The 26,361-nt window shown below is 36.7% G+C and overlaps 1 protein-coding gene across 5 annotated transcripts in view; it reads left to right on the forward strand.

The window, feature by feature from the left end:
- The first annotated feature begins 254 nt into the window (after window positions 1-254).
- DYRK1A (dual specificity tyrosine phosphorylation regulated kinase 1A) overlaps window positions 255-26,361 on the forward strand; it is a 188,235-nt gene continuing 162,128 nt past the window's right edge. For 4 of the 5 annotated variants that reach the window (XM_078146527.1, XM_020995857.2, XM_020995854.2 and 1 more), the window contains exon 1: window positions 375-465. The gene's annotated coding sequence lies outside the window, so the exon portion shown is untranslated. Of the gene's footprint in view, window positions 466-26,361 lie in introns of all 5 variants that reach the window. The other variant, XM_020995858.2, reaches the window with a different exon arrangement.

Below are 26,361 nucleotides of genomic sequence, written 5' to 3' on the forward strand. Positions count from 1 at the left end.
CCGCCGCCGCCGCCGCCCCGGCCCCGGCGCTTCTCATTGCGCAGGTTTGGAGCGCGCGCCATTTTGTGAGATTTACAAAATCTTTCTCGGAAAGGAGCCGGGAGCCGCGGAGCCCGAGGTGGCCCGTGCCGCGGCCGCCGGGAACAGGCCGCCGCCGCCGCCGCCGCCACCGCCACCCTCTCCGCCGCGCCCGGCCTCGCCCGGCCTAGCTCGGCCTCGCACTGCTGCCTGAGCGAGCCTCGGAGCCCGGGGACTGCGGTATTTGCCGGGGAGGGGGGTTGTCGCCTTCGTGGTCTCTGGCGCTGCTGAAACGGGGAGACGGAGACGCAGCGGTGCTGAGTGAAGGCGGCAAGTGCCGGGGGCGGAGAGAGGCGGCCGGGGCGGTGCTCGATGCCCAGGCCTCGGATGGCGTTATAACTGCGGGAAGCCGGGGAGCAGAAGCCCACATCAGCCGCCGTCGTCTAGGTGAGTGTCCGAAGCCTCCCTCCCCGCTCTCCCCCGGCCCCGGCAGCAGGCCTCGCCCGGTGACTCGAGCCTTTCCCCCCGTGATAGGCCGGGGCTCCCAGTCTGAGGCTCAGGTAGGACCTGCAGTGACATACAGGTCAAAGAGACAGAGAGTGGTGATACATAGATATTATGTATAATATACACACACTCACACACACACACAATATATATATATACTATATATATTTATGTTGGGGAGGAAACCTGCCATTTTAGAAAGAAGTGTCCACAGTCCTGCTAGTGGAATCACCCCCTCGTGCAGCTTGGGGAGGAGCTGCGGGGTGCAGGCCTCTGCTAAGGTGGAATCGGAAACGTCTTATTTTAGTGAAGTTGAGTGTGGGGTGAGTGTAAGTTAAAAAGGTAAGAGGACTAGGACCCTCCGAAGGACCCTGACTCCTGCGGATGGGGAATTGCAGGTAGCAAATAGATAAACCCTTGTTTGCAACCAGTGCTCTCCTTTTGTGGCTATACAGTGCTGAATTCTTTTTATACCTTTGGGTTTGGAGAAAGTACTGGGTCTATGCAAAGGGAAAAGGAGGTGTTTTTCCTGCTCTTTGCTTCTTCAACCCCTCTAATTCTTCAGCTGTGGAGAGAAATCAAGAATTATTCAGCAATTGACCCTTTTCCTTGTTAAAATGAATCTGCAAACATGGGTAGATAGGATGCAGTGAGATGATGAAAACAAGGAGTTGAGATTATTTTGGGTAGGTGATTGATAAGGATATGATTTTTTAAAAATTCTTAATCTTTTAATCTGTTTGGGCTTTTTAACCTCAGATGGTCTGTGATACTCTATATTCCCTGAAGTTAAAGCAAACTTGGCCTTTTGAGGTGGCAACTTAAATACCTGTTTAGCAACTAGAGAATTTGATGACAGAGAACATATTTATTATAATTTACCCACATAAGTTTTCAGATGTGGCTTTTAAATTTATAGACACAAACCTAGAGCCCTTTTGGAATTCAGCATTTTACCCCCGAAGCTAGTGAATACTTTTCATATACAGAAAAAAAGGTCAGTGTCCACATTAAAATTCCCTAGTTATAAATAGCCCTATGGTAGGTGTATATCTCTTAGCCAACTTCAGGTTCCGCTTTATTCTTTCTTTGATCATAAGAATTCTTTAATTCCAAAGTTGCTTGATTCTTGCATTACTCATCAGAAAATAGATACACCTTAAAAATTGACTTTGCACTAACAAAGTTAAAGAACACTACTAATTCTGCAAAACAATTCATTTGATACATAATCAACTGATTATAAGTAATAATGAATAGTGTAGCCTTTTATGTATTATTTAAGCTTTATGACTGTAAAGGGAAGTAGCGGTGTTAGCTTGTAATTGGCTCTATCATTTGTTGAATTGGAAAGTGAAGCCTGAGATTATCTGGTGCCATTTTGTCCAAATTTGTTTTTAAAAAATCTGTTAGAAGTATTTTTGTATTTGAAAACTGTTTACTTTATCACTGAAAGCTTAATGAAATTCTTAGATTTTCTTCTGGATGTGTTAGTATATGAATGACACTTCAACAAGTATTCATTCTAATTAGGTGTAGGCCTTATTTGGCTATTGATAACTATTCATATATGTATCTGTGAGCTCATGTTGTGGGAGTTCACTTTAGTAATGCAGATCCCCACTCATCCATTCCTGCCTATCCTGAGTATCCAAGGTTTCCCAAAAGTTGGGCCAGGGGAGGGGTCTACTCCGTGTGATTGCTGAATATAAAATGAATTTTAATACAAGTTTGGTTTGTTCCTTTAAAATACCTTGCCTTTATCTGTGTACCATTTCATACTTTGTGTAATTAAAATGTGGGAGATTAAATAGATTGGCATAAGGATATTTTTTAATGTAAGGAAAAGTTTTAGTATTTATATACTTATACATTTCTTTTCTGTTCTTTTGTTTAACAGATGTAAAGAGTATTGATTCCAGGTAGATAGTGGATTTCTGTGAGCATAAGATTCATATAATTTTTAATTGGTGTGTGGATAGTGTCAGATACAGTAATTAAGGGAATTTCCTTGGCTCTAGCTAAAGTTTTTTGATATGTAATGATTCTGAACTCTTCAACTAACCAGGTTTTAAAAAAAGATTTCTGGTGTTGGGGTACTGGCATTTTTATAATTACTCTCTAGATTTACTCAGAACAAAAGTCATCTTGCCAGAAAGTTTTCAATACCTTGGATCTATATTGCATTCTACATAAATGTACATGTGAAAATAGGTTATGGCAACTTCATATGTGCTTACATTGGTTTGTAAATTAACTAGAAAGATTAAAATAGAAAATGTATTGACATAGCATACATGTTACAACTTTAAAAGCTTTTAATATGTAATTACTCTTTTGCTTCTGACATTTGTTTTATGTGATTTGGAACTGAGTTCACAAGATTTTGACACATTTTTAATTCACACTTAATCACATTTGATATTAAGTGTACCTTTACTGAACAGTCTGTTTTTCCAAGTCTGACCTTGATTGTGTCCCATAGATTTTTAATAGGGTTTAAGTCAGGCTGATTGCCAGGCCAGGACACTTGTTTATTACTTCTTTCTATTAAATAAAGTTCTTAACTTTAGTGACCATGTAACATGGTACAAAAGTTGTGTTGGCAGTATTACAGCTACCTTTAAGAATACTTGTAATTCCAGAACAATTCCGCTTCTGAATATATCACTGTATTAGTGTTTATAATTCTTTAATGGGGCCAAGACTTTAAGGCCCACTGGAAGTTAAAAAAAAATCCTCAAAATGACTTTTTGAGGGTGAATGTTTTCCAGATTGTGATCAAGCTGTCCAGATCTTACAACAGGCTAACTTGAATTTCTTCGGTTAAGAGTTGGTTTAGCTATGAAAGAAAAAATGGGTTTCATCAATAAATTAGCTTTCCAGTTTTCAGTGAGTACCCCAGTTTTTGTATTATTTTACCTATGACAACCTTTTTTTCCCTTTGTGATTAGTAGTTTTTTTTTTAATTGGTCTTCTCACTGTTCTTCCAATGATAAGAAGCCCGATTTTTACTGGAGAGGAATCAGTAACAGCCCTTTTAGCTGCCAGGGCCCTCTGAAAGTCTTTGTTTTCTGAGGATTAATTAGGCTGTTTTACAGCAATAGTTTTTCAGGTCTTGGTTCTATTTTCATTTTTGACTGCACTTTATTTTGTTCTTCACTGTAACTGATAACTGCTTGATTGTTAGCTTGTTCTTATCACTTGGCTTTCCCACACCAACAGCTGCTGCAGTATCTTTTAACTGTTATTGAAGTGTGCACCTTAACATCTGCATCTTTTACATGTATTTTTGGAGTGATATCCATTCTTAAATCGACAGAATTAAAAACACAACAGAAGACCAATGAAACTCATGTATATGGTATGAAATCCAGCACTCAACTGACAGAATTAAATCTGATGGGGAAAACAGCTTAATTCATCTTGTTTCATCTGAGTAAAGTCAGACATTTTGAGTCAGCCTTAAAATGCACATGAATGACCTTTGCTGTCCAAAAATGAAACTGTATCCAAATTATTTTTAATAATTATAATAATAATTAATATGCAAGTAATTTGCATGCCACTGTAAGCTTGCAATGTGCAGTTAGGAAGACTGGGCCAGCCTCCTGTGACTGCAAGGTTAAAGGGAATTGTACTTTGTACTGAGGAGATTCTCAAACTTAGTTGTCCAGGATGGAGTGCATAACTTCTGGAAGGCCTTTCCATTTGTATGATTCTGTGACTTGTAAAAGTTGTCTATGAAAGTTTCATAGAGTACTGACATTTTAAGGCACAATTTTTAAAATCAGCATTTACTTATTGGACACCTGCTGTGAAAGGCACTGTGGGCATGAGACATACAGAATGTAATTCCTGTTCTCAAGAAGTTTCCAGTCTAGCCACACAAACACATTTTGTTGGGACTAATTGATAGTTTATTGTTGGTTATAGAGACAACATACCATTTTGCTATTTTGTCTGTATCCCCCAAATCCACTCAGACTGTAACTTAAAAATGGTACAAGGATAAAACTAGTGTTGGTCGTTGTTTTGTTTGGAAATTCAAATAAAATAGCAGTTTTCTAGAATGCTATTTTTGCATTCTGTCAGTGTACTTATATTGAGATAAGACTTCAAGATTCTTTGGGTAGGAATGGGGAAAGTAAGAAATGTTAATAATTTAATGGAATCTTAAGAATGCTTTGCATTTTAGTTGAAAGCACAAACCTCATGACAATTTATTATGAACATTACTGGGAAATGAAATAATTTTATCACTTTTTGCTTTAAAAAAACCACATTGATCTGTTTTACTTGATTGTTCCATATTAATTTGAATGTCATTTGAATATTTTAGACATTTCATTGTATAGAAACTTAATGTAATAAAACATTCTCCAAATAAAATGTTAAGGAGAGAACTTAGAAATAATTCAGTGACAAACTTAAAAAAATTTTCTCATCAAAGTGTATACATCCCATTTATATACTTTTCATTTCCCTGATGGAATGAAACTTTCCAATTAAAACTTATTTCTAATTGTTTCCTAAAGAAAAAAGCCCTCAAACCAATGTGTCTCTATTCCCATAATTTCCTGTCGGTGAGTTCAAGCGTGAACTTGGAATCCTGCTGATTAAACCCCAATGAGTAGGAAGACCATTCATTTTCTTTTAACTGATTTCTATTTTTACATTATCTTAGAGTATCTGTATGTACCTCTTAAAGTAAGAGGTACAAGTTCATCACTTTAAACAACTAGACTATCTCTTAAACATTGTCGTTGAAAAGTTATATATTAACATACATCAAAATTACATATTAAATAATGTGTCAATGAATTATTTTATTTTTCTTAAAAAGTTTTAAGAATACCATCTACTTGGGGTGGAATAGTAGAAAGGTCACTAGTTTTGGATCACTTTGGGCAAGTTACAACCCTCTGTGTCCCTGAGTTTATGTGTAGCTATGTTTTTTTAGGGCCCTTCCATTCAAAGTTATCATATCAAATGCCTATATATTTGCCATACCTTTTAATTACTATAGAAATTATGATAGTTTAGAGCTAATGCTATCTCTGATAGAATTTTGGATTAAAACAAAAGTTTGAGTTTTGGGCATAATTTAGTTTTGTAAACATTGAATTGATTTATTGTACTCTAAAGTTTTTCCTTATTCCCTTTTAAAAAGAAGGATTTCTTACCTAATATTGCATTGTGGCAACACTGTTACAGTTGGGTGGAGGAAAGTGACAAAAACCATTTAAGTTGGACAGTTGAAATTTCTAAGCACATTTATCAATTTAACTAATATACATAGTCTTCATATACTTTGATTTGAAGAACTATTTTTAAGATAAACATTTTTTTCTTACCTTTTTGACTGATTTTTGGAGTTTTCAAAGTTACTAGCTGAAGTCATTCATTGGAAAGTCAACTTAACTGAGTATTGGAAATGACCCAAATGTTCTGTTATCAATCTTGCCAATTTCTGTTAACTTTAGTACCATTAAGTAACCTACAAGTGACCTATAACTCTGGTATGAGAATTAATTGCCGGTATAGAACTTCATAAGGTTGTGTTTTTTTTTTTTAATTTGTAGACACAATAGATTGGGAGCTTTCTAAGTCTGAACTACTGTTCTAACATTCACTGAAATATGGGAAACGAAAATTTGCTTTCTGGAACAAAGCAAACTCGTGTATCTAATACATGCCTAACTGTAGTTTAAAAACTTGTCATTTACTATTGATGGCTCCTGTTTAGTTTAGCTGTCATATCGTATTTATTATTAGAATTAATAATTCAATTCAGTAAACGTTAAGTAAGAAAAAGAAAGACAGCGCTCTCAGGGAGCTTACTATCTAATGGAGGAAGACAGTACCCAGAAGGAAGCTAAAAATGGGGACATGAGGTGATACCTGACATGAGGAGGTGCTTGGCGTGAAGATATGATGTTCTGTGAAGTCAAACCAAGCAGAGGTGCTGATGGAAAATGAAGTTACCCGGAAAGTTCTAAAAGTTCTGAGCCCTTTTTAAAGGAAGGCTTCAGGAGGAGTTTATTGATCTTCTCTTCAGCCCTCCAATCAAGGAGAAGAGGCAACTGAGTTGAGAAGGTTGAGTATCAAAAACTGTGTCAGTCAGCCTGGTGATGAACTTGATGCTCCTGGAAGTCAAAACCTAGCAGAGCTGCTGATGGAAAATGGAGAGTTCCCTGGAAAAGAGAAAGGAAAAAATTGTTCTTTTGGTGTTAGTGAACTGGATCAAAAAGAGATGAAATCCGTACATGCTGGGGAAATTGAGCCAAACTTTTTCATTTACCTGGCCATATGAAGTTGCTGAGTAGTTACTGAGGATAGGAGTTGGGTCTCATCAAGCCAAGACTGGTCTTACCTTATTGATAATTTAACTTGGTTAAAAATATGGCTGTGTTTACTGCCTTAAACTGATCTGCTTGATGTCTGATTGTAATAGCTGAAAATAAATATTTCAGTAGGAGGCTAGCCAAACCCTAGACTTCATGATAATAGATTTAGACCCTGAAGTTATGTAGTCCAAAAAAATCCCACCTTCAAGAAGCCTTTCCCAATTCGTCTTAATTTGAGTGCCTTCCCTCTGTTAATTTTCCTATTTATCCTTTGTATAGCTCATTTGTACATACTTGTTTGCTTCTCTATCTGCCCCATTGGAGTGTGAGCTCCTGGAGGGCAGGGACTGTTGGCCTTTCTTTGTAGCCTCAGTGCTTAGCATAGTGCCTGGCACATAGTATGTGCTTTATAAGTGCTTATTAACTGATTTTAACTACAAACTCCAGTGCTCTCTCCACTGTACCATCCTCCTTCAACTGATGTTAAAATAATTATGATGACATCTTTACTTTGAATGAATAGTACAAATATTATTACATTGTTCATATATGTGAAAATATTTAAACCAAGAAATTGATTTGCCATGTTTTAGTGACAGGCCTTGGCAAACTTTAAAATGTTTTGGAAGAAAATTCTGAATATAAAATGTCTCTTTAGTCATTACTTTTGCAAGTGGTTATCTAATAGTTGGGGTTGTATTGAGCACCATGTAACTTAATATGTAATTCTGTATTTGGTGTAGGTGACAGTACCTTTGTATGTATACAGAATATTAGCCAAATTTAACAGAAAGAATTAAGTTAATAGAGCAATATTAGGTGGAATGTGTTTGCATTTGAAAGGAGACATTTACTGGGTTGCCAAAGTTATTATCAGTTCTCCTTGTGCTGTGAAAGACTGGGATGGCATGTCTAATTGAAATCCATAGTTAATCTCCCCAGTTCTGGGGAATTATATTCAAAACCTCTTATCAGTGTACTTGTCTTTCAGAATTGGTGGATTTAAGTTTTACCTCCTTGTTCTAGGGATGTATAAAGAAGTGAAATGGCCAAAAGACACAGCAGGAGAAAGTAGGAACAAGTTTTGCTTGAGTAATCTGTTGCTGAACAATTGAGATTTGACCAGAGATTCTATAATTTATAATTACTTTATAATTTGTAAATAATATATTTTATAGGCACTATACCTATATAATATGTAATATGTATGATATATAACTCATAAATGCTATATAATTTATTTATAAATTACTTTTTAATTTATAGTCTTATGCTTGAGGCAGTCCAGATTCTTATTGTCATATTTTCTACTAATTAACCATTTAAATAATACAGAAAAATTGGTAGTCCTTTTTATTTCTGGAGATTGCAATCAAGTTTAGAACTTCCTCATGTTGGTGTGTAAGTAATCTTGGATTTTTGAAGACCATAAGTGTTGCAGACTCTGGTAAAGTCCATCCTAAGTGTGGGTCTGGTGACAGACTGTCTCTTTTTCTCAGGATCCATCTAGCTAAGTTTGTAGAAGAAGCTTTATCACCAGACTTTATTGCTAGTATCTGGTGTCACTGTACAGAGTAAGAAGTAAGCAAATAGAGCAATAGAAAGTGTTGTGGTTATGAATCTTTCGGTGACAGTAGCCCTGAAATACTGTACCAAGATTTAAAAAGGTTGCTGTTTATGTCAACTAGAGGGGAGAGGTATACCCACAACAATAAAATCCTTAAACTATTGAAGTACAAGATTTAATTTCTAAATTTGTTTTTTATTTTAGACTTTAGACCATTTCTTTAAAAGTTGCAAATAATGTTACTTATTCCCTAGTATTAAACTGCTAATCTTAATAAAATTACAAAGTAGAACTGGTAGATTGATCACTCCGATGTAAGTACATTTTTTTTTTTGGATTATAACCTGTCATGTATTTTCATCCTGTGCAGTTCTTGTCCAGGTTGTCACATAGATCTATACAATGTGTCAGAGGTTTCATAGAATCATTCTTTTAACATTCTGTGGGGTAATAAAGTAGTATTTATCTGTCCTTCCCTCACTTTTGTTGCATGACAAATGTACCTCATTTTCTGATTTTATTTTTTTCCTAGATGATAACCCTCTTCCTCCTTTTATGCAAGTTATAGCAAATCGTGATATGCTATAGCCTAGTTAGGGGATTGGGACTTTTTTCCATTGTCCTTTTGGAAACCTGTAATTTTTATTTTTCCAGGATTTAAAGTCATACAGTATATCTGGAAGAATGTTGGTGGAAAGTAATATATATTTTAAAAACTTTTTCTGTGGAGTAAATGAAGGGCTGTATATAAATTATTTGTAGTACTTAGAATTTACATTTTTAGGAAACAAAATGTGTTATTGATTTGAGACTGATCAGATTTTGATAGGTATAGATTACCTATGGGGAAATGAACATTAGACTTGTAGGCAGGTGATCTGGCTATCCATTCTGTCTCTGCTACTCACTGACTAATGTTGGGCCAGGCCAGTCATTTAGCTTGTCTGAGCCTAAGTTGTATTATTTGTAAAATGGAGATAGTAAATTTCTATACTAGCTGTTTCACAAGATTATTGTTAGGAAAGTCTTTTGTGAAATGCCATTTATACATGTTTTTAGTTATTTTTCATTTTCACTTTTTGGGGGCAATTTTGTTTATGTTCTTAGCCAGATTTTGTATGCAGAACTGTCTTTAGAAGAAAAATCCAGAAAAACTGATGCACTGCTCTTTAATACAGGACTCTGGAAGCCCTAAATATTGGGTTTGGATTTAGTTACTACATGTTGTAGTTGATACTTGGACACTTGTGATGATTTCATGGGTATTCATGCAATCAGATTTAGATAGGTATTGTGAACTTTGTAGGCAGGATACCTGTGAATTTCAGCTCTATTAACTAGTTGTGTGTAAGCTTAGAGCCTTCTTGCCCATGACACTTTATACATCTTTAAATAAAACTTTTATAGACAACCTACTACATGTGTTAGAACACTTTCTTTAGTTCTTTAGATACTTGTATATGTGGCCCTATAAGTCCCCAAGTGTAGCCCTTTGACTGAATCCAAATTTCACAGGCCTCTAGGCTGCTGGGCTTCCCACCGCTGTACTAGCACTGTCTCGGTTTGTTCAGCTGATGCCTCTCGGGATATATGCCCTTGGTGATCTTTTATAGTATTTGTCTTATGTGAGACATCTTTGGTAATGTGCTTTGGTTAAAGTTCTACATTGATGTGACATCATGACATGTCTGTGATACTGGGTTCCCAAAGTAGAGGGCAAACCCCGGAAGGTTTTACTAAGCAGAATTTTTACATACTGGTCATACTGGTACAGGTATTATAGATGTACTGTATATATGTAAGTTGAGGACCAGCTCAGCTCAGTATGGAGAAGATCATCATTTTATCATTGGTGGTTTGTTTTTTTGGCCACAGTGACTACTTTGGGGGGAGGGGATGTATTAATTTTGTGCTTTTGGATTACAGTATGTAAGTTTAATGTAAATTACTATAATTACATAATAATGTGTAAAGGTACCCTCAAATAGATTGAAAATAAAATGTGGTAGCCTAAATTTTTTATGAGGAGAGAATGTAGATTTTTTTTTTCTTGCTCATTCAGTTTTGTGTCAGATAACTTCTGATTGGTGTTTACCTTTCTGTTGCATATTTGCATTCTAAAATATCTGTGATTTTACCACACAGATTATCAAACCCCTGCACATATACAGCAGTGGTTCTCAGCAACTCAGTTATTATTTTTTTATTGTTTATTCATTATTTACATAGCTTTATTTATTTTTGTGTCCCTCTCAGTGTGCCATGGAGAGACTTGGGTATTGGATAACAAGTGTAAATCCTAAACAATTTGTGTCATACCATTTGAAAACCACTGGATTAGAGTGCCTTCCCTCTGGAAATACATATGGTATTTTAGGATTGAGATAGGAACTGGACCTATTATTTAAGTGGTATAGAGAATTCCCAGATGAGAAAACTCCTTCTACCAGTGTATATTGGCACTTTTGCAACTTAAGGTCTTAGAGAGTTACCTGGGGCAAAGGGTCTTACCCAGGGTTACCTAGCCAGTATGTGTAAGGTATAGAACTTTAAACCTCTGGCTCTAACTGTTTCTGAGACCATCTCTCTTTCTCTACTACAGCGTGGCTGCCTCTGTGGTACTTTGTTCTGTTTGGGAGTTAGGGAAGAAGACTAGAAGTTGATTTTCAATTTAAATTACAACTTAGCACGTTATAGTCTAAGTAGAGTTTGATTGTCTGTGGATTTCTCCTGTGCTCTGAGCTGCTCAGATTCTGGGGCTTTGGGTTTGTGTAAGGCCTAGCCAGGAGGCTGTTGTCAGCCTGGGATCTGGTTGTGTTGGAAGAGATGCCACAAGGTGGTTCCTTTAAACATACTGTTGCTGTTGTTTCTTGAAGGCTGCTTTGTTAGCTAGGTCCTTGGTCTTCTCTGTAGGTGCCAGAGTAGTTTTCTTCTCAGTTCCTTGGCTAGCCAGTTCCTTGGCTTTTGTCCTTCCCAGAAAGGAGAGACACTTTCAGTTTTGTTAAGCCTTTGGTACCTTACTTTTGAATTGAGCTAGTCCGAGCTCCTAGACAGCTAGTGGAGGGCTAGGTCTCCCAATGGATTTCAATCTAGCCATTTTTTGTCCTCGTTCACACAGTAAATACCCATCAGGCAACAACCATTTATTAAGTTGCCTTCTGTGTGCTAGGTACTGCTAGGTTCTAGGGACATAACTACAAATAAGAAAACAATAAAGGAGTTTAAATGATTAATGTCAGAGATGAATAAATATATAAGTATATGCAGCATAAATACAGGGTGGTTGGAGGGGGCACTGACAGGCAAAGGTAATGTGTGATCTGTTTCTTAAAGAGTGAAAGGGATTCTGTGAGGTGGAGATAGAGTAAAGGAGAATGAGGAGTTGAAGTTAACATTGAGGATATGAGCCTAGGATGTTATTAGAAGAAGGTACTAACCTTGAGAGAGTAATATGAAAGATTGGAAGAGGTATGTGTTTCCGGGGAAAGTCTCTGAAATAGTTATCCAATAGGCAATTGATGATTGAAATTGAGTGGAGCGGAGAGATTTAGGGACTGGATATATAGATCTCAGAGTCATCTGCATGGAGATACTAATTGAACCCATGGAAGCTGATGAGGCTGTCGAGAGAGTATATAAAGAAAAGAGAACAGGACCCAGTACGATCATATCAAATATATTTCCACATTAGTCATGTTCTAAAGAAGAATTAGAACCAGAGGAAAACCATAAGAAAGAAAAACAAAACAAAAAAAACAAAAGAAGAGAAAAATAGTATGCTTTGATCTGCATTCAGATTTCATAGTTCTTTCTCTGGATGTAGATAGTATTTGCCATCATGAGTCTTTTAGAATTGAATTGTCTTAGGTCATTGCATTGCTGAGAAGAGCTAAGTTTATCAAAGTTGGTCATTGCACAATGTGGCTGTTACTGTGTACAATGTTTTTCTATTTCTGCTCACTTCACTAAACATCAGTTCATGCAAGTCTTTCCAGATTTTTCTGAAATCCACCTGTTCATCATTTCTTATGGAACAATAGTATTCCATTACATTCTTTACCACAACTTGTTCCACTCTTCCCCAGTTGATGGGCATCCACTCAATTTCTAGTTCTTAGCCACCACAAAAAGAGCTGCTATAAAAATTTTGTACATATGGTCTGTTTTTATGATCTCTTTGGGATACAGACCTAGAAATGGTCAAAGGGTATGCACAGTTTTGTAGCTCTTTGGGGATAGTTCCAAATTGTTCTCCAGAATGGTTGGATCAGTTCACAATTCTACCAGCAATGTGTTAGTATTCCAATTTTCCCACATGTTCTCCAGCATTTATCATTTTCCTGTTCTGTCATTTGGCCAATCTGATAGGTATGATGTGGTATCTCAGAGTTGTTTTAATTTGCATTTCTCTAATTAGTAGTGTTTTAGAGCATTTTTTCATGTGACTATAGCTAGCTTTAATTTCTTCATTTGAAAACTGCCTGTTCATATCCATTGGTCATTTATCACTTGGAGAATGACTTGTATTCTTATAGATTTGAGTCAGTTCTTTGTATCTTTGAGAAATGAGGTCTTTGTCAGAGATATTGGTTGTAAAAATTGTTTCTCAGCGTTCTGCTTCCCTTTTCATCTTGGTTGCATTAGCTTTGTTTGTTCAAAAAACCTTTTTAATTTAATGTAATAAAATTATCCATTTTGCATTTTGTAATGTTCTCTGTCTCTTGTTTGGTCATAAATTCTTCTGTTCTCCATAGATCTGACAGAACTTTAGAATTTAAAGACAATAAAGCTAAAAAACTGTTGTGGAATATTGGTAGTGGGTGGAAGGGGAGTGGTATTATAGGCACAAAATATACCCATTAGAATTATTAGAGATAAGCCAGTTTATTTGGAGAGACTAGAAGGGATTGGGTAAGGAGTTGGGAGAAACAGAAATAACTAATGTAGATTTGGTTCCCTTTGTTAAAGACTTTGAAGTAATTTGGTTTGGTGTTGTCCTTGTCTAGAATGTGATAGGGTAGTTAAATGGAAGGGTGAAGGATGAAGGGTTTGATGGTTAATGGGGTGGCTAAGAAAACTAGCAGCAACTAACTCTAAGGTGATATGTTCCAGCTAGTACTAGACCCTCATAGTCTTGGGTTCATTTTTGAGGGATGTATATTTTCTGTGCTTTTAAGCTTTTAAGCCTGTGTGAATCTAGAGACCAAAACCTCTACACCTGTGAAAGAAATGCTTAGTTATTGCCATGGTAACAGAAGCTAGTGCAAATCAATAAAAACATTTCGTTGGAAGAGAAAAGGGGAATTGGAGCTAAGATGGTAGAGTGGAAGTACAGCAGCTGAACTTCCATCCACAACTCTTCCAGATTTATAAAATACATCAGACCTAATCTTGATGGAGAAATTAAAAAAATGTTTCAGTGAGTGCTTTGTCCATCCCAGGTTGGCATATGGAGACAGACCAACAGGTCTGCAGTACTGGGACATGGTTGGGGCAGGAATATGTAGTGCATGGACTTCTTCAGAGCCCAGTAAGAGGCAGAACACCAGCACAAAAGGAGGTCCCAGACCGATACTAGGGTGCTCTAATCTCCACACCAGGGCACTATGGCAGGGACAAGTGCCGAATGGCAGCTTTGTTGTCCATTACCCAGTCTCAGATCCAGGGTGGAGTGATAAGGGAGGCCTTGGGTAGTATACCAACAAGGGAGTAAATGCAGAAACCAGCAGTAGCAACAGCAGTGCTATGGATCACACCTTAGGTACAAAAATGGTCCCATTCCCAGAATCTAGCCCAGCCTGTAAGGGAATAACCAGGGTAGCTAAATCAGACCAAAGTGGAGTCTACAATTCTGTCACTTTGAACCAACAGAGCTTTCCAGGTGGCTGATGGGTGTAGAGCGTAGCAGTAGTCTACTTTTGCACAGACTGAAACCCAGGTGAGGAAGTTGCAGAACTTAGACCAGAGAGGCAGCAATCAGACTTTGTTATGCATCAGACCCCTTTGGAAATACTGAGTGTTGTCATTCCAGGATCTCAGGGACAGTCTTTCAGTTCTATCCAGAAGTGTGGCAGAGAGCCCAGGCTTAACATTAAATCCAAAGTTAGGAAGTTGTCTGAAAGAATGAGTATACCAAAAAAGAACTCTAACATAATGAGCTGTTATAGTGGAGTTCTTTTGAGGGGATGCTTAAGACACAAAAGCAGAAGATAATGACTTGAAAACATCTATGGGCAAACATCTTAGAGCAAAACACAGCTTGTGCACAAACTGAACTAGAATTCCTGGAATGGATGAAGCAAGAGTTAAAAAAAGTTAAAAATGTTTTTATAAATGCAATGAGAAAGCTAGATGAAAAAAATTGGGAAAGAAATGAGAGTCCTGGGAAAAAAAATTGGAAAGAGAAATAATAGCTTGGCTCAAGGGGTATAAAATCCTCTCTAAACAACAAACTCCCTGAAAATTCAAATAGATCAAATAAAAACTAATGACTTCATATAAGGCACCAAGAAATAATATTAAAAAAAAATCAAAAGGCTGAGAAATAGAAGAAAATGTAAAGTTATCTTATAGCAAAAACAATTGACCTAGAAAAGAGATCAAATTTAAGAATCGGACTATCTGAAAACCACGTACAAAAAAAGAACATAGACATCCTTGTCCAAGAAATCTTAAGAGAATACTGCCCAGATCTCTTAAGAATCAGAAGGCAGAGTAGAACTAGAAAGTATCCACCAGTCACCTTCTGAAATAAACCCTCAAATGAAAACTCCTAGGAACATCATAGCCAAAATGCAGAGCTTCTAGATCAAATAAAATATACTGCAAGTAGCCAGACAAAAAAAATTTGGGTATAGGCTTAAAACCAAGAATGACTTACCCAGGAAAACTAAATGTAGTGCTGAAGAAAGAGAGGACTTTTAAGCATTCCTGATGAAAAGACCATAACTTCAGAGAAGGTCTGAAATTCAAACACAAGAGTGAAGAGAAGCATAAATTGCTTATATTCACACGTGGGGAGATGATGCATTTGTCCCCCCTGAACCGTATCATTCTGTTATGTCTTGATGATTTTAAGAAAAAAATCGAAGAGGAGGGGAAAAGGGAATAGGTTACAAGGGGAGAGAGGAAGATTAGGGAAAATTATCTCATATGAGAGTACACATATAGACATCTATACAAACACGATGGAAGGGGTAGGGAAGAGACACTTGAACCTCACTGTCATCTGAACTAGTCAGTAGAAAGAAGAATACACATGCATATGCACACGTGCGCACCCATGCACACATTCATAAAGTTGGTACAAAAATCTATTTCACTTACCTAGAAAACAAGGAAAAGGGCAGGGGGGAGGGGAAATGAGAAGAAGGTAGGTTGAGGGCGGAGTTAGTACTAAGCAAGACAAACTTTAAGGATGTACAAAAACAGCTCTTTTTGAGGTGGCAAAGAATGGGAATCTGAGGGAGTGTCCATAAATTGGGGAGTAGATAATACAAGTTAGGGTGTATTAATGTGATGGAATACTGTTGTGCTGATCTCTTATCAACATAATGGCCAACCAAGATTACGAAGGACTTAATGATGAAACATACTTCTCATTTCTTGTTAGGGAGTTGAGGGACTCAATGCAGAGTGAGTCACATATGTTTTAGGACAGGGCCAATGTGGAAATTTGTTTTGATTAACTGTACATGTTTATAATGGGGAAAAAAGAGAAGAGAAAGCAAAACAAACGGCTATGTTTAGTATTCATTCCACAAATGTATATATTTCTATTTTCCTTTTTTTCCACAAGAGTTAACTTTTAGGGGCAGTGGATAGAGCACCAGCCCTGGAGTCAGGAGAACCTGAGTTCCAATCCGGCCTCAGACACATAACACTTACTAGCTGTGTGACCCTGGGCAAGTCACTTTACCCCATTGTCTAGGCTAAAAAAAAAAGTGTTAAGTTTTATATAGATTACTGACCATAGACTTCAGGTCTAAGGGAATTGAGGTTGTCTTGACCTTTTTGGAAAGCTGGGAATATGTAAAGAAAGTTGTGTCATAATTCATTATAACATTAAAAAAGTAATGAAATTGCTGAAATTTGTGAAATGTAAAAAGAAAAAAACCTGTGAAATTATTTAGCCTTTTCTAGAAGATCCTTGCATATCCAACATCTCAAAATGTTTGAAAACATCTGGATTGGAATTGGTATTTTAAATGGGTATGGTACCATAGTTCCTCTATACAGATTACAAAGTGTTTTCATGGAAAAAGCCTCAAATTCCACTAAATCTTTTTTTCTTTTTAAAAAATAAACCTTTTTAAAAAAATTAATATTTTTTCTTAACTTCAAAACCTTTGAAACATACTCATTGTTAAGCATAATCAATTCCCATATTATCTATATCCAGTAATGTGTTTTCATTATGCTTATAGCTAAATCTCAATAAACATAAATACTGAATCCTGGGAAGTGGTCACATGTTCTAATTCATGCTATTCAGAATTATAATTATGCAAAGTATGGCTGTTGTTTCTAGCTTGATGCAAATATGCATTGCATATTCAAATAATGTGACCACTTCATAGAATTCATTATGCACACTAATTGGGACTTGGCTATATTTAGTCCATAGTGTTTGTGTCAGGAGGGAGGTGGTATTTATTTAATCAGCCCTCTGGAATCATGGTTGAGTATTTTGTTAATCACAAATGCTAAGTCTTTCAAAGTTTGTTTTTATAGTGTTGTTGCTATCATGTTATTCTGAATCTACTCATTTCACTCTTTGTTAGTTTATACAACTCTTCTTAGGTTTTCTCTGAAATCAGTAAATCAGTTTTGATGTTGCCTTTGCTTTGAGTATCAGTTAATTTTTAAAAAAATTATTTCAGGTTAAAAGAGTCGATTTGGGACTTGGTGTTTTTAAAAAGAGCCTACTGGAAGATTGGAAGAAATAATCTCTTTAAAAAATTATATTTTTCAGTTAACAAAAATCTATTTTGTCATCCCCTCCTTCTGACTGCCCCCCATTGGAGGAAAAAGAAGAAAAACAGAAACCCTTGTAACAAAATGTACATACTCAGGCAAAACAAATTTTCACATTGGCCATGTCCAAAAAATATATGTCTCATGCTGCACTGTGTTAGGAGGTGTATAGTATGCTTCATCAGTCATGGTTGGTCTTTGTCTTAGAGTTCTTAAATTTTTAACAGCTGTTTTTCTCTGCAATGTTGTTATTATATAAGTTATTCTCCTAATTTTGCGTAATTAACTGCATCAGTTCATACAAGTCTTTCCACGATTCTCTGACTTTATCTTATTCATCAGTTTTTATGGGATAGTAGTATTCTATTACATTTAGATAGCAAGTTTGTTCAGCCATTCTTCAGTTGTTGGGTACCCTTTAGTTTCTAATTCTTTGATCATTCAAAAAGATGTTCTATACATATTTTTGTACATATGAGTCCTATTCTTTTTTCTTATCTCTTTGGGATCTTGGGCTCACTGGTCAAAAGGGTATGCACAAGTTAGTGATTTTTGAGCATTGTTGCAAATTGCTTTCCAGAATGGCTGGATTGATTGAAAGCTCTAATGGTGCATTATTTGGCCTGTTTTCCTGCAGCCCTTTGAACATTTGTCATTTGCCTTTTTTATTGTCTTTGTCAATCTATATATGTGAAGTAGAACCTCAGAGTTGCTTTGAGTTTCTTTAAATATTAGTTATTTTAAACATTTTTATATGCTGTTGATAGTGATTTATTTTCCCTTGATAAGAACTATTGTCATAATTGAGTGTTACTTCAGAGTTCATCAAAAATTTATTTTTCACAGAAATTTTTTTAATAGGTTGAAAACAGTTTAAAAAAAATAATTTATTTACTTTTAGTTTTCAATAATCACTTCCATAAGATTTGAGTTTAAAATTTTCTCCTCCTCCCTCTCCTCCCTCCTCCCCAAGATAGTGTGCAATGTGATATAGGCTCTATTTATTCATTCATATTAAGCGTGTTTTTCCATTAGTCATGATGTAAAGAAGAATTAGAATTGATGAGAGGAACCACGAGAACAAAGCAATAAAAACAACGAAAGAAAAGGAGAGTTAATAGTATGCTTCTATGTGTATTTATTCAAACTCCATAGTTCTTTCTCTAGTTGTGGATAGCATTTTCCATCGTGAGTCTTTTGGAATTGGCTTAGATCCTTGCATTGCTGAGAAGAGCCAAGTCTATGAAAACAGTTTTTAAACACTGATTCCATTAAGCATAGATACTTACCATAGCTTTATTTTCCTTATTCACTGTAACTTTCACCTGTAAAATAAATAATCACAATTGAGGAAATTATTTGACTAATGTTGATCAGAAATAGAGGAAGGAAGGATTTGAAACAAGAAATGGGAGCCTTACAGCTTTGATGATCAGTGAGGATCTATTAAAGAATACTTACCAAGTCAGGTGCTGTTCTAGGTCTTGTGATAGAAGTACAAAGAATGAAATGATGCTTACTCGCAAGGAGCTTATTGTCTAATTGGGGAGATAATTGTTAAGTCATGCTCTTTGTGACCCATGGACCATAGTACATAGTTAGATCCTTTTATTCTCTACTGTCTCTTGCAGTCTGTCCAGGTTCATGTTTGTTGTTTCCATGATACTATTTGTGTCATCCTGTGCCATCTTCTTTTCCTTTTGCCTTCAATCTTTACCAACATCATGGTCTTTTCTGAAAAGTCCTGTCTTCTCATTATGTAGCCAGAGCATTACAGCTTCAGTTTCAATCTTTAATCTTCTAGTGAAAAGCCTGAATTAATTTTTTTTTTACTGGAAAACTTTTTATTGTAAGTGGAGTGTGATAGCTGGACACAGTTTAGATAATTCTAGTTCTGTTGGCAACATCGAAAGCATCATAGTCTGGAACAAGTCAAACATAGACCTTCTTTTCTCCATCGGGCTGCATTAATGTGTTGGCCTCGTTGATGTTATACAGCTTTTTTACCACCTATTTGATCTGATGCTTGTTGGCCATGATGTACACAATGAAGACGAGGGTGTTGTTGTCCTCAGTCTTCTTCATAGCAGACTCAGTGGTCAAGGGAAACTTAATGATGGCACAGTGATCAAGTTTGTTTCTCTGAGGGGCGCTTTTCCGAGGATATTTGGGCTGCTGTTGAAGTCTTAATGTCTTGGGTCACCGGAAGGTGGGGGATGTTTGGATCCTCTTCTTTTTGTGGCTATGAACACCCTTCAATGCTGTCTTCTTTGCCTTCAACTTGGCTTCTGTCTTGGGGGGAATAACTGCTTCCTTCTTCACCTTTGGCTCCATCTTGGGGAAAACGACTGAATTAATTTCTTTAAATATTGGCTGATTTGACTTCCTTGCTTGTCTGAAGGACTCTTAAAATAAGTCTTCTTCAGCAATACGATTCAAAAGTGCTGATTCTGTGGTCAGCTGTTTTTGAAATCCAACTATCATAGCTGTAGATTACTACTGGAAAAAAACCATAGCTTTGATAGTACAGAACTTTGTCAACAAGATGATGTTTGTGCGTTTTAGTATGCTGTCCATATTTGCCATAGCTTTCCTTCCAAGGAGCAAACATCTTTTAATTTCATGGCTGCAGTTACCATTTGCAGTAATCTTTAAGCTCAAGAATATAAAATCTAACACTGCTTCCCTTCTTTTTCTGTTTGCCGGGAATTGATGGGACCAGTTGCCAAGATCTTAGTTTATTTAGTATTAAGCTTTAAGCCACCTTTTTTTACACTCCTCTTTCACTCTCATCAAAAGGCTTCTTAATTCTTCACTGGCATCATGGAATTCATGATATTGCTATAGATAACATTCTTAATCTCTACTGCTTCTTCTAAATCCCTACCGTTTTTGCATGATACTTTCCCTTGATAGCTCTAATTTCCTTGAAGAAATCTCTTTTCTCCTTCTGTTGTTTTCTTCTATTTCTTTGCGCAGCTCATTTAAGAAAATCTTATCTCTCCTTACTATTGTCTGGAATTCTACATTCAGTTGAGTATGCCTTTCCCTTTTTTCTTTTCCTTTCCCTTTCCGTAGCTATTTATAAAACCTCTTCAGGCAGCCATTTTGCTTTCTTGCTTTTTTTCATTGGAATGTTTTTTCTTGCTGCCTCCTGTTCAATATTGCGAACCTCTTTCCACAGTTATCCTGCCACCTTATCTACCAGATCTGATCTCTTAAATCTATCCATCACTTTCACTTCATATGCATAAGGGATGTTATTTAGATCATACCTATAAGGTCTGATGGTTTTCCTTATTTTTCTTTAAGTCAGAGTTTTGCAATAAGAAGCTTATGATCTTAAACAGAGTTAACTTTAGGTCTTCTTTTAACTGACTGTATAGAGCTTCTCCACCTTTGGCTGCGAAGTATATAATCAATCTGATTTCAGTATTGACCATTTAGTGATGTCCATGTGTAGAGTAGCCCTTTGAATTACTGAAAAAAGAGTATTTGTTATGACTAGCGAATTATCTTGACAAAACTATTAGTTTCTTCCCTGCTTCATTTTGTACTCCAAGACCAAACTTGCTTGTTATTCCAGTTATCTTTTGATTTCTTACTTCAGCATTATATTTCCTGTGATGAATATGACATCTTTTTTTAGTGTTAGTTCTAGAAGAAGGTATAGGTCTTCATAGAACTAATCAACTTTGGCCTCTCTGGAATCAGTGGTTGGAGCATAGACTTCTATTACTGTGATGTTGAACGGTTTGCCTTGGATTTGAATAGATGTCATTCTGCTGTCTTTTGAGATTATACCCCAGTACTGCATTTCTCACCGTTTTATTGACATGACTCCATTTCTTCTAAGGGATTCTTACCCACAGAAGTATACGTGGTGATCATCTGAATTAAATTCACCTTTTCCCATCCATTTAAGTTCACCGACATCCAAGTTATTGATGTTTAATCTTTCCATCTCCTTATTTTTTTTTTTAAACCACATCCATCTTACCTGGCTTCACTACATTCTGGGATCCTGGGCAATACTGGGCTTCTCTTTTGTCACTAGACACATCCACAGCTAAGCTTCCTTTTGGCTTCAGCCCAGCCACTTCTCTATTTCTGGAACTACTTGTAGTTGTCTTCTGCTCTTTCCCAGCAGTGTATTGGACAGCTTCCTACCTGAGTAGAGTAGCTCATCTTTTGATGTCATATCTTTTAGTATTTTAACACTGTCTAAGGGGTTTTCTTGGCAAAGATACTGGCGTGGTTTGCCATTTTCTTCTCCAGTGGATCACCTTTTGTCAGAACTCTCCACTATAACCTTTCTGTCTTGGGTAATCTTGGACGGCATAGCTCATGGTTTCATTGAGCTGCTCGAGCCTCTCTGCCATAACAAAGCAGTGATCCAGGGGTGGAGGTAAGTACATACACAAATATAAGCAACATGGATATAAAGTTAGTCAATCCAAATATATACAGAATATACAAAATAATCATACAAAGTTGTTTGGGAACAAAGGCAGTAACAGTTGTAGAGATTCAAGAATGGTTTCAATTAGAAAATGATGCCTGATCTGAATCTTGGAAATTTGAGGTGTAGATAAGGAGGGAAATGCATTCTATGCATTGGTGATGGCTAGTGCTAGGGTGGAGTGTTTGTCATGTATAAGAAACAAAAGGCCAGTTTAGCTCGATTGTAGAGTGGGAAGGGGAGTAATATCCATGAGTCAGGAAAGATAGATTATGGCCAGGTTGTATACAGCATTAAAAGCTGAAGAGAAGAATGTGTATTTTATCTTTGGAAAATTGGAAGATACTGGAGTTGGTCAAATAAAAGAATCACATGATCAGTTCTGTGTGCTGGGAAAATTACTTCAACAGCAGCGTGTAGAATGGACTGGAGTGATGAGAGACTTTAGAGAGAGAGACCAATTAGGAAGCTAATGTAATAATGTAGGCAAGAGGTGCTGAGTAATGGTAATGGTACAGGTAATGTTAGTTTTGTTAGTGGTGAGAAAGGCTTGAATTTGTAAAAGGTTAAAAATGGAAGATTTGGTAAGTGACTGATTACATGGAATGAGGGAGGATATGGAATCTAGGGTAATGTTGAAATTATGAAACCCATGAGAGTGGAAGGATGACATTGCCTTGGACAGATATAGGAAAAATAAGAAGTTCAATTTTACATATCTCTGGGACATCTAGTTTGAAATGTCCAATAGGTAATTGATGATGGGTTACTGAAGCTCAGGAGAGAGATTGGGGGATAGATATATAAATCTAGGAGTTATTTACAGACAGATGATAGTTAAATCCAAGGGAGGAAATGAGGTTACCAAGAGAGTGTAGGGGGCGAATAAGGACCAAGATAGAACCTTGGGGAATAGCCGTAGTGAGAGGGTACAATAAATATAAACCAGCAAAGGAGGCTGAAAAAGAATGGTCAGACAGGTAGGAGGTGAACCAGAAAAAGTACTGCCATGAAAACCTGTAGAAGAGACCAGGTGGTTTTAAAGTATGTTGTGAACTAAGTTGATTTACCTTTATTTATGCTGTTTAGTATTACAGAACACTTAAACCGTCTTACTCTCATCATTTCATTTAAATCAAACTTTTATTATGTATTCAGCAGTACAAACATCAACATCTCTAGGAACAAATCTCCAGCCTGATTCTTAAAAGTCCCTTAAGCCTATCTCATAATTGTTCTTGTGAAAGAGTTCTCTCTCTTCTTAGTTGAAGGCCATATGTCTTTCTCCTGAGGTAGTGTTCTGACAAATCTCTGTAAGTCAGCACTGCTCTCCAACAATGCAGGAGTCTGTCTTAGTCTTGACCTAGGAGCTGATTGGTGGCTTTAGTCTCTGTTGAGTTTCTTAAAGTTCTGGTTAAGGACTTTTACTGCTTAAATCCAAGTTCTAATTTGTGGCTTATTACCTAATTTGCTTAATATGATTTTGGATTAATAGCTCTTACCTAAGGTGTTTGTAATGATTTTTCCTTGTTGGTCTTTCTCAGTCAGAAGGTTCACACATGTTTTATCAGTTGTTTTAGGAATATAAACATGATTTCTAGTTGTTTGATAGTATACATTTGTTTACCAAACATTGGTGCTTATCTTACTGAAAAATAATGTATAAAAAAAACTGATATAGAAAAAAATTTAAATCACAACTCAAAGACAAAATGGAGATATATAACAAAATAGAATTGGTTGTATTAACAAACTTATTCCTACTGAGGTGGTTAACAGGGTGAAATGCAGCTAGTGATTGAGAAAGATGAAGACTGAGAAAAGATTTGGTAATTAAGAGATCATTGGTAACTTTGGAAGATCCATATCAGTCAAGTGATACAGTTGGAAGCCAGAATGTAAGGTCAGTCATTTGGTCATTACATAAATCATTTATTAAGCACCAGCTATATGCCAGGCACTGAGGTAACAGCTGGGGGTACAAAAGAGGCAAAAGACACTTCTTGCCCTTAAGGAGTTTACTGTCTAATGGGGGGAGACAACAAGCAAACATGTACAAACAAGCTGTATTCAAGACAAATAAGAAATAATTCAAAGAGGCAAGGCACTATAATGAAGAACCCCTGAACCCCTCTGGGGTATCCTGGAAAAGACTTCCCATAGAAGATGGGATTTTAGTTGGGATTTGAAGGAAACCAGGGAAGCCAGTTAGTAGAGATGAGAGGGAGAGGACATTCCAGGCATGGAAGACACCCAGAAAAAATGCCCAGAGCTGAAAAATGGAATATTTTGATTGTGAAACAGCAAGGAGGCTAGTGTCAGAAGGAAGGTAGAAGAAGATGGGAAAGAAAGGGGGAGAGGTTTTATAGGGCTTTGAACACCAAAGAGAGAATTTTGTATTCTGGAGGTGATAGCCACTGGAGTTTATTGAGTAGGGAGAGTGATGTGGTCACCTCAAAGCAATGTTTGCTTTAGGAAAATCCCTTTGGTAACTAAATGGAGGATGTATTGGAGTACAGAGAGACTTAAAGTGGACAGATCTACCAGCAGGCTGTTTAACTAGTCCAAACAGGAGGTGATGCAGGCTTGTACCAGAATGTTGCAATATAAGAAGTGAGGAGGCATATATTTGAGAAATGTTTCAATTAACACATGAGGCCTTGGGGATGAAACTTAGGTTGTGAGTCTGGAGGCCTGGGAGGATGGTATTGCCTTTAACAGCAATAGGGAAGTTGAGGGGGTAGGAGTGGGAAGGGGAAGAGGGTTCAAGGGGAAAGGTAATGAATTAAATTTTGGACATGTTGAGTTTAAGGTTTTTACTGGAATCCAGTTTGAGAAGGCAGTTGGAGATGTGATAAGGTCAGCAGAGAGATCAGGACAGGATAGGTAGATTTGAGAATCATCAATTTTAAGAGATGGTAATTAAATCCATAGGAACTGATGAAATCACCTAGTGAATAGATGGAGAAGAAAAGAGGTCCCAGGACAGCACGCAGTGGAACACTTACAGTTAGATCTTCCTACTAGATGAGGTTCCAGTAACAGAAACTGAGATGGAGTGATCTGATAGGAGGAAAACCTGGAGAGAGTGGTGTTCTGAAAACCTAGAGAAAAGAGAGAATCAAGGAGGACAGTGATCAACCATTTCAGAGGCTTCAGAGAAGTCAAGATGAATGAGGATTGAGTAAAAGGCCATTGGATTTGGCAGTTAAGAGATCTAGTAGCAAAGGAGAGGAGGTGGAAGGCAGTGAGTATAGTCTGCTTTTTCTAGGAGTTTGTGTAAGAAAGGGATGAAAGAGGATGGATGACAGAGAAGATAAGGGTTTAGTGAAGGCTTTTTTAAAGATAGGGAAGACTGGCATGTTTGAAGACTGCGAAAAAGAAAATTGCTGATTAGGAGAAATTAAATTGTTGAGAAATTTCTTTGGGGATAGTCTTTGAAGAAGATGGAAGGGAATGAGATTGAGGACATCTTTATATGGATTACTTTTGACAAGGAGAAGGGCCTCTTTTTTTGTCAGAGATTTGAGGAGAGTGGGAAATGATGGCAAGAGGTTTTCATTTTTAAGAGAATGGGAGAGGAGGGACCGGACCTCATTTTGAATTATTTTTTTTTTTATTTTTAGGTGAAAGTGAGAGGCAAAGTCCTCAGGTGGGGGGGAGGAGTTGTGGGAGGATTGAGGAGGGGAGAGAAGGTTTTGAGTAGCTTCAGTGAGTGAGATAGGGAAATCAGTAGAAGGCTGATAAAAGGCTTGCCTTGCTGTAGTGAAGGACCAGAGGAAATTTTATAACATGAATTTATAGCGTACCCAGTTGTTCCAGTTTTGAGACTTCTTTCAGCTGTGTTAATAGTTCATGAGTAGAAGTAGAGGAAGTGGAAGATGAGAGTAATTTATAAATTACTCATTGTCATCTACTTGAACAGTGGTCATATCCTTTTTTTGATCATCTTCTTGACCTCAATGTATCTATCTATCCTTCAACTCCTTTTTTTTCTTGTTACATGTTCAGACCCAATTTTAAATGATATTGCATTTTATTTCCCACTTTTATAATTTATCCTTTGTTCTTTTCCTTGTTTCCATAATTTTCTCTATGTTTAATACAGATTGGTCAATGGGTTCTTTATGTATTTATGTTGAAATTATCATGAAAATTTTGTTCTGAAAGCATTTTCTCTTTAAATTTTCATTGTACAATTTTGTATCGTAGCATCTTAACAGCACTTTTTCTGACTTCTTTGAAATTTGCTCTTAGATTAAGGAAGGAGACTGTTATACCTGGCTTTCCTTTTCTCACCCATATAATAATTATAATAATGTCAGTTAAAAAGCTGACAGTTAACTAAGTTCCTATTTATGTTTGGGGCTCTGAGATATTAAGGCAAAAAATTAATTGTCTCTGTCCTCAAGGAGCTTAGTGTAAGCCAAGAAACCAAAAAACTTTTACATCTTTTGTCTGTCATCACCCTTGTTTATAAA

The sequence above is a fragment of the Phascolarctos cinereus genome, unplaced genomic scaffold (genome assembly GCF_003287225.1).
Source record: "Phascolarctos cinereus isolate Bilbo 61053 unplaced genomic scaffold, phaCin_HiC Scaffold_726;HRSCAF=1367, whole genome shotgun sequence".
NCBI classification, from domain to species: domain Eukaryota; kingdom Metazoa; phylum Chordata; class Mammalia; order Diprotodontia; family Phascolarctidae; genus Phascolarctos; species Phascolarctos cinereus.